Genomic DNA, 9,401 nt, shown 5'->3' with positions numbered 1-9,401 from the left:
CATGTCGGGAATTGGCTCGGTAGAGGGTGTAGAATCATGAACATCCTTAAGAACTTCAAGGAACTTCCTAAATTGCTCATCCATTTTGAATCTCAAATATTTTTGGGGATATGGTAGATCGGGAAATCTCTCTACCTCACTCATCTTTTCAACAACACACTCTTCTTTTTTTCTCAACCTCACAATAAATTTCCTTGGACTCAACCCTCTCCACTTCATTCTCCTTAGCACCACTCTCATCTCTTCCCTCTTTTGAACAAGACACTCCCTCATCAAAATCATTTCCACCACTTGTGGCAATGGAGTACATGGGTTTCTTTGGTTCAACACCTTGGGAAGACATAGATGAAGGACTAGCAAAATCCTTAATAGTGCTTGCTAATTGGGTAATTTGAGTCTCAAGCATCTTATTGTGGGTCATCATCTCATTGAATTTCTTATCACTAACCGCCATATAGGTGTTAATGATCTTGGTTTGATTATCAATCAACTCCTCCAAAGTAGTCCTAGGAGAAGAAGGTTGTGAATAGGAATTTTCACCTTTAGTCTTTGGAACAAAACCGGGTGGGGGACCTCTTTGAGCGTTGTTTTGAAAATTTCCCCGTACTTGATTGTTCCAATTACCCCTATTTTGATTTGAACCATAACCTTGATTATGGTTACCACCACCATGATTATGGTTACCATTACCTTGGTTATGATTTACATAACCTTGGTTTTGATTACCATAATTTTGGTTTTGATTACCATAATTTTGGCTTTGATTTTAGCCACTATAACCTTGGTTATGGTTACCACGAGAACCTTGATTCCCTTGGTTCCTATAACCACCATTATGATTATAGTTGTCAAAATTGCCTTGGTTTTGGTAATTCCTATTCCATTGGCCTCTTTGATTATCAAACCTTTGAACATTGTTGTTTGACACAAAATTAACATGTTCACACTCATTGTTGTCGAATTCATCAACACATTCATTGTTGCAATTGCTAGAATCATGGTCATATGATCCACATACATCACAAAACAAACATCCCATAGGCATATTATGTGAAGTAGAAGGTGTTTGAGAGTTAGAAGAAGTACCTCTCCCCTTAATTTGGGAAGGAAGATTTGGAGCTTGGGAAGAGGAAGAAACACTCTCCAACTTGGCCTTGATCACCGTCATCTCCTTTCCCAAGTTTGTCATTTGAGAGGAAAGATTGTTGATGGCATTAAGATGGTCCACCGAATACAACGAAGATTGCTTGCTTGAAGAATCTCTTTCCCCATCTTGCCAATCTCTATAGTAAGTCACCACATCCTCTATTATGTCCACAACTTCTTCTTCGGTTTTGTTCATGATTGGACCACCGGCCCCTCCATCAAGGCATGCCTTGCCTTGAGGACTCAAACCACCGTAGAAGATTTGGATCAATTGATATTTTGGAATTCCGTGGTGAGGACACTCTCTTTGGTACTCTTTGAATCTCTCCCATGCCTCATAAAGACTCTCATTTGGCTTTTGCTTGAATCCTTGAATTAAAGCTCTTGTCTCCGCCGTTTTCTTTTGAGGATAGAAACCAGACAAGAAAGCTTTAGTAACATCATCCCATGTTCTCAATGAATTGGGCTTCACCTCTTTGTCTAGCCATTCCAAAGACCTTCCTAAGAGAGGGAAAGGGAACAACTTAAGGCGGATGAATTCTTGAGACACTCCATTAACCTTGATCGTGTTACAATATTTTTCAAACTCCTTAAGATGGTTCACTGGGCTCTCGTTCTTTGCCGAATTTCAAAGTCATTTACTGGTGTAATAGGTGGAGCTATGCCGCTCTCGAACCTATATGCACCGGGTACTCCCAATTCTTTGGCAACTCTTGGTTGTTCTCCCATGACTTGGTCTTGTTCAATCTCTTCTTCGCTTGAGGAACTATAATCCAAGGTCTTGTTTGCTACTCTCCTCCATGAGAGAGTTCTTTCAATCTCCGGATCAAAGGGAACAAATGAGCAATCTCGGGACCTATGCATACAAAACTCAAAGAAAATATATGTAACACGGCTACAAGTGTAGCCTAAAGTGTAAAATCTTTTTGTATTTTGCAAATGAAATGAAATAGACTCAACAACAACATGCACTCAAAGCACCATTCCCCGGCAACGACGCCATTTTGATGGGAAGGAGAACGGTAGGTCGTTGGGCTACCACCCCGCCCTATCAAACAAAATTTGTAACTTAACAAACCCCTATTTAGCGTAGTGGTAAGTCAAGGTCTAACCCAAGGGAATGGAGGTCAAATGCACGATGCCTAAATCAAGCTATTTCGAAGTCAAGTAGGGGTTTATGGTAGAAACTATGGCTAAACTAGGCGATGTAAAAGCTTGTATGAAATCAATCTAAAGACACTAAGGCAATGGATCCACACGTAATTGTAATGGAAACGGTAATTTGGGAGGTCAAACCGACTAATTCAAGTGATATGAAAGAAGATCATCATGTATCCAATAGAGCATACTAAGATGGTTCACCTAGAGTTCTAACTAGCGTCAACTATGCTAAACACTAGCTAGGGAACGTCACAAATTACCTCAATCGTGAAATTGCAAGTTTACTAATCAATGGTCCGTATCATAGCAAGCTTACAATGCAATCTAGTGCATTAATCAAAGATGGACAAACCTCAATTAATCACACACATGCACATGAATTATCAACTAAATTTAATCATATCATCAACTCCATCAACTATCCCCAAATTACACTAATCCATTATTCATACATGCTTCACTATTTCCCTAGCTAGGAAACTACTCACTAGCCATAGGAATTAAGATCAAAACTACAACAATCATCAATTTCATCATCACATAATTGAAATCAAAGATTAAACCAACAATCAATCAAAATCAATCAAAATTCAATCAATAACCAAATCAATCATCAATAACATGGAAAACAAATGAAATCTACTAAAATCAAACTTGTATTGAAATCAAGAAGAAAATCCTTACAAAACTTTGATCTAAAGATCAAATACAATGAGGAATCCTTGAGCAATCACCAAAAATCATGAGTTTCTCTCTCTAAATTTCTTGAGTTTCTCTCTCTAAAATTCTCCCAAAACTAACTATCAAATTCAATTTATAAACTTCTTACTAAAAATAGGTAGAAATAACTATATATATAAAGAGGAGGTCGGTAACGACACCCAAAAATAGACCCTCGTAAGTGCGGGCGCTCGGAGGAGAGAGAATGGTGCGCACGGGAACACACCCAGACAGGTGCGCCCGCACGCACCTGGTGTGCGGCCGCACGCGACAGATGTGCGGCCGCACATTCCTCTAGTGTGCCCGCACAACCCTGGGTCTTTCCCCCTTCTTCTCTTCGTCCTAGCTCAAGCAGTGCACACATCCTAGGTGATGATGATGGAGGACAAAGTAGGCAGAAACTTTCTTGAATTTCTTGAAAATTATAAGCCATGAGGAAGGCATATACAAAGCCTTGAAGCTTGCCCCTTGGATCCACCTTTGACTTGGAGCTTCTTGCACCTTCTCTAGGACATGAAAACAATGAAAGCTCATAGAGAGGAAGCTCGGGAATTCTTGGACAATCAATTACCACCTACAAACAAATGATAAAAAGCAAGTAAAAGAAAACAAGAATAAAACTAAGGAAAACTAAAGAAAAGAGAGATAAAATGAAATAAAAATCATCCAAAAAGGAACCAAATGAGTGCCATAAATGTCACTCATCACACCAACCATAATCTCATTTTCGACTTCGATGTAGCTTGACTTAGACTTTAGTTTTTATCATTGCATTCCCTTGGGATCGACCCTTAACTTGCCCTATATTCATATAAGGTTGGTTAGGTGTTTACAAATTTAGTTTGGCTTGGGGAAAGGGTAGATAACGACATGTATTTTCCTCTTGTCAAAATGGCGTCGTTGCCGGGGACTGCTATTGGTGCTTAGCTTTTGTTGTGGAGTCTACTTCATTTAAAAAAAAAAAATACAAAAAGATTTTGTTTCTTTAGGCTACATTTGTAGCCGTGCTACTAATATTTTTCTTTGAGTTTTGCATGCATAGAACCCGTGATCGTTCCTTTGTTACCCTTGATCCGGAAATTGAGAGAACTCTTTCAACAAGAAGAGTGGCTAATAGATCCTTGGGTTATAGTTCTTCAAGTGAAGAAGAAATTCAAGAAGAGCAAGGCATGGGTGAAAATCCTAGAGTGGCCTTGAAGGAGCTTGGAGTGCCCGGGGCATATAGGTTTGAGAGCGGAATAGCTCCATCTACTACACCGGCAAATGACTTCGAAATCCGGCCGGCAATGATCACCTTGATTGAGAGAAGGCAATTTAGTGGGGCCAAGAATGAGAGCCCATTGAACCATCTAAAGGAGTTTGAAAAATATTGCAACACCATCAAAGTCAATGGGGTTTCTCAAGAATTCATCCGCCTCAAGTTGTTCCCTTTCTCTCTAATAGGAAGATCTTTGGAGTGGCTAGACAAAGAGGTGAAACCCAACTCCTTGAGAACTTGGGACGATGTCACAAAGGCTTTCTTGTCCCGCTTCTACCCCCAAAAGAAGACGGCGGAGGCAAGAGCCTTAATTCAAGGGTTCAAGCAAAGGCCAAGTGAAAGCCTTTACGAAGCGTGGGAGAGATTCAAAGAGTATCAAAGGGAGTGCCCTCACCACGGAATCCCCACATACCAAGTGATCCAAATCTTCTATGGCAGTTTAAGTCCCCAAGGCAAGTCATGCCTCGATGGAGGGGCCGGGGGCCCTATCATGAACAAAACCGAAGAAGAAGTTGTGGACATCATTGAGGACGTGGTGACATACTATAGGGATTGGCAAGATGGGGAGAGGGACTCTTCAAGCAAGCAATCTTCATTATACTCGGTGGACCATCTGAATGCAATCAACAACCTTTCCTCCCAAATGACAAACTTAGGAAAGGAGGTCACCGCAATCAAAGCTAAGTTGGAGAGCACTTCTTCCCTTTCTCAAGCCTCGAATCTTCCCTCCCAATTTAAGGGGAGAGGTACTCCTTCTAACTCTCAACCCCCTCCCTCTTCACATAATATGCCTATGGGTTGCTTGTTTTGTGATGCATGTGGATCGTATGATCATGACTCTAGTGCTTGTCCTAATGAATGTGTTGATGAGTTTGATAACCATGAGAGTGAACATGTGAATTATGTGTCGAATAATAATGGTCAACGGTTTGATAATCAAAGAGGTCAATGGAATAGGAGCTATCAAGGCCAAGGCAATTTTGACAACTATAACCAAGGTGGTGGTTATAGAAACCAAGGGAACCAAGGTTCTCGTGGTAGCTATAATAATCAAGGTTATTGTGGCCAAAATCAAAGCCAAAATTATGGTAATCAAGGCCAAAGTTATGGTAACAAAAACCAAGGTTATGGAAATCATAACCAAGGTAGTGGTAATCATAATCAAGGTGGTGGAAACCATAATCAAGGCTATGGCCAAAGTCAAAATAGGAGTAATTGGAACAATCAAGGACGGGGTAATTTTCAAAATAATTCTCAAAGAGGTCCCCCACCCGGGTTTGTTCCAAAAACTCAAGGTGAAAGTTCCTATTCTCAACCTTCTTCACCTAGGACTAATTTGGAGGAGATAATTGAGAATCAAACCAAGTTGTTGAACACATACATGGCCGTGAGTGATAAAAAATTCAATGAAATGATGACCCACAATAAAATGCTTGAAAACCAAATCTCTCACTTGCTAATGCCTTGAAAGATCATGCAAGCCCTTCTTCTTTACCTTCCCAAGGTCATGTTCCCAAGAAACCCGTGAATGCTATTGTTACTAGGAGTGGAAAGGTTCTTGAGGAGAGATTGTCTAGGAAGGGTGTAGATAAGGAGATTCCTAGGGAGGTTTTGGTTGAGGATGAGGGGAATAGGGCATCATTGGATGAGGTAGTGGTTGAGACACCTAGAGAGGTGAGAGTAGAGAAAGAGATTTTGAGACCCAAGCTCCCCTACCCACAAAAATTCATGAGACACAAATTGGATGAACAATTTGGGAGATTCATTGAGATGCTAAAACAACTCCACCTTTCTCTACCTTTTACCGATGTGATCAACCAAATGCCAAACTATGCCAAATTCCTCAAAGACATTTTGAGAGGGAGAAGAACTTGTGAGGTTGTGGAGACCATCAATTTTACCAAAAATTGTAGTGCTATCATCATGAACAAAATGCCACCCAAGTTGAAGGACCCCGGAAACTTCTCCATCCCTTGTGCCATCAACAAGATGCAAATTGATAATGCCTTATGTGACTTGGGAGCTAGTGTGAGCCTAATGCCATATTCGGTTTATCAAAGACTTGAGCTAGGGGAACTCTTACCTTGTAACATTACCTTGCAATTAGCGGATATGTCTATCAAATTTCCAAAAGGTAAGGTAGAAGATGTCCCTTTGCGGGTGGGGAAGTTTGTGTTTCCCGTGGATTTTGTTGTTCTTGAAATGGGTGAGGATGCCACCATTCCGATCATTTTAGGTAGACCCTTTCTTGCTACCTCGGGAGCCATGATTGATGTGAGGAGTGCTAAGATCTCCCTTAAGGTAGGAGAAGAGGTTATAGAATTTGATTTGAATGAGAGCATCAAGTATCCATGTTCTTCTTTGGAAAATTGTATGATGATTGATTCACTTGATATTGTTGTGTCTTCCATGCATGAGCGCTTGCGCACTTCTAACGATGCTCTTGAGAATGTTTTGTTCAACAAAGACAAGGTAGGTGCTTCATGAAAGGAGATGACTTTCTATGAGGAGTTACTTGATGGAAGTGTGGAGGACGTGGATGAGCAAACATGTTTGGAAATCTCAAGCAATGAAGCTTTGCAAGTGGCCACATCACAAGAAGGTAATGGTGTGCCAATGGTGGAGCTCAAACCTCTACCATCACACCTTAGGTATGAATTCTTGGGCCCTCATTCCACTTACCCCGTGATAGTTAGTGCATCCTTGAGCGAAAGCCAAGCTCAAGCGTTATGTGGTGTTTTGAGAAAACACTAAGGTGCTTTGGGGTACACAATTGATGACCTTAAAGGTATAAGCCCCGCTTTGTGCCAACACCACATAACTCTTGAGGAAGGCGCCCTTCCCTCTATTGAATGACAAAGGAAACTACATCCCCAAGTGGGAGAGGTAGTTAAGAAGGAGATCACCAAGCTATTGGATGCGGGAATCATATTCCCCATCTTTGGCTCTAGGTGGGTCTCCCCCGTCCATGTCGTTCCATAGAAGGGGGGCATGACCGTGGTTGAGAATGAGAAGGGTGAGCTCATTCCAACTAGGACGGTCACCGGTTGGCGGATGTGTATAGACTATAGAAGTCTAAACACATCTACCAAAAAGGATCACTTTCCTCTTCTGTTTATTGACCAAATGCTTGAGAGACTAACAAGGCACAAGTTTTATTGTTTCCTCGATGGGTATTCCGGATTCTTCCAAATCCCCATCCACCCTAATGATCAAGAAAAGACCACATTCACTTGTCCCTATGGGACCTTTGCCTACCGGAGAATGCCCTTTGGGTTATGCAATGCACCCGCTACTATCCAAAGGTGCATGATGAGTATCTTCGGAGACATTTTGGAGGAGGAAATGGAGGTCTTTATGGATGATTTTTCGGTGGGGGATGTTTCTTTCGAGGAGTGCCTTGTGAATCTTGAGAAGTGTTTGGCAAGATGTGAGAAAGTCAAGCTTCTTTTGAATTGGGAGAAGTGCCACTTCATGGTGGAGGAAGGTATAGTGCTTGGGCACAAGATTTCAAATAGAGGCATTGAGGTGGATAAGGCAAAAATTGATGTGATTGAGAAACTTCCACCACCGGTGAATGTCAAAGGAGTGAGATCGTTCCTTGGTCATGCGGGTTTTTATAGAAGATTCATTAAGGATTTTTCACTCATTGCTAAGCCCCTAAATGACCTTCTTCAAAAAGATGTTGAGTTCAATTTTGATGACAAATGCTTGAAGGCATTTGATAGATTGAAGAAGGCCCTAATCTCTACTCCTATTGTTCAAGGCCCAAGGTGGGATCTTCCTTTTGAGTTGATGTGTGATGCGAGTGATTGGGCGATTGGAGGTGTTTTGGGACAACGGGTAGACAAGAAACTTCATGTGATTTACTATATGTCCAAGAGTCTCAATGGGGCTCAAAAGAACTACACAACAACGGAAAAAGAATTTTTGGCAATTGTGCACTCTTTTGAGAAATTTCGGTGTTACTTGTTGGGTTCCAAGACCATAGTCTTCACGGATCATGCGGCCCTCAAGTATCTCTTTGCCAAGAAAGAGTCCAAGCCAAGGTTGATTCGATGGGTGCTTGAATTGCAAGCTTTTGAGAGTGAGATTAGGGACAAGAAGGGTGCGGAGAATGTTGTGGCGGAACATCTTTCTCGCCTTGAAGAGGATCAAATTCATGATGATGGTCTACCAATAGAAGATAGAATGCTTGATGATTTCTTGTATGCCATAGAGGTGAAGGAACTCCCATGGTATGCCGATTTGGTCAATTTTCTAGCATGTGGGGAGTTTCAACCCTCTTTCTCCAAGAACCAAAAGAAGAAGATCAAAAGAGAGGCAAGGCACTATTTGTGGGATAATCCTATCTTATACAAACGTGGGGTTGATGGCTTACTTAGGCGTTGTGTTCCAAATGAAGAGGTGCCTAGTGTTTTAAAAATGTGCCACTTGGACCCTAGTGGTGGGCACATGGGTGTTTCCAAGACCGCTACCAAGGTTCTTCAAAGTGGTTTTTGGTGGCCACATCTCTTTAAGGACTCATGGGGCTTTGTTAAGTCGTGTGACCGATGTCAACGAGTTGGGAACATTTCCAAGCGAAATGAGATGCCTCAACAACCCATTCTTGAATTGGAGGTGTTCGATGTGTGGGCAATTGACTTCATGGGACCATTCCCCTCTTCATACGGGAATCAATATATTCTTGTGGCGGTGGACTATGTTTCTAAGTGGGTTGAGGCCATTGCCTCTCCAACAAATGATCACAAGGTTGTATTGAAGTTGTTTAAGAAGATCATCTTTCCGAGGTTTGGTGTCCCAAAAGCGGTGATGAGTGATAATGGATCCCACTTTGTCCATAATGCCTTTCAAAAGATGTTGAGGAAACATGGTATGCATCAACGATTTGGGCTTCCCTACCATCCTCAAACGAGTGGCGAAGTCGAGGTTTCAAATCGTCAAATCAAGCTTATTCTTGAGAAGACGGTTGCTCGCAATAGAAAGGATTAGTCGGACAAATTGGATGATGCTCTATGGGCTTATAGGACGGCTTTTAAGACGCCCATTGGTACCACTCCATATCGCCTTGTCTATGGCAAATCATGTCATCTCCCGGTTGAGCTTGAACATCGTG

General features: G+C 41.7%; 1 non-coding gene and 1 pseudogene across 1 annotated transcript; one reads left to right on the top strand and one right to left on the bottom strand.

Annotated features, from left to right (window-relative positions):
* The first annotated feature begins 1,430 nt into the window (after positions 1-1,430).
* LOC145609776 (small nucleolar RNA R71) lies at positions 1,431-1,536 on the top strand. The gene has a single exon (XR_014106073.1). It is a non-coding gene; the product is annotated as a small nucleolar RNA R71 (small nucleolar RNA).
* Positions 1,537-4,588: 3,052 nt separating this feature from the next.
* LOC145609844 (small nucleolar RNA R71) lies at positions 4,589-4,687 on the bottom strand (annotated as a pseudogene).
* Between the last annotated feature and the right edge of the window lie 4,714 nt (positions 4,688-9,401).

This window comes from Chenopodium album, chromosome 23, assembly GCF_948465745.1.
Source record: "Chenopodium album chromosome 23, dcCheAlbu1.1, whole genome shotgun sequence".
Classification (NCBI taxonomy): Eukaryota; Viridiplantae; Streptophyta; class Magnoliopsida; order Caryophyllales; family Amaranthaceae; genus Chenopodium; species Chenopodium album.
Note: the sequence above shows the minus strand (reverse complement) of the source record. Positions and strands in the feature narration are given on the sequence as shown.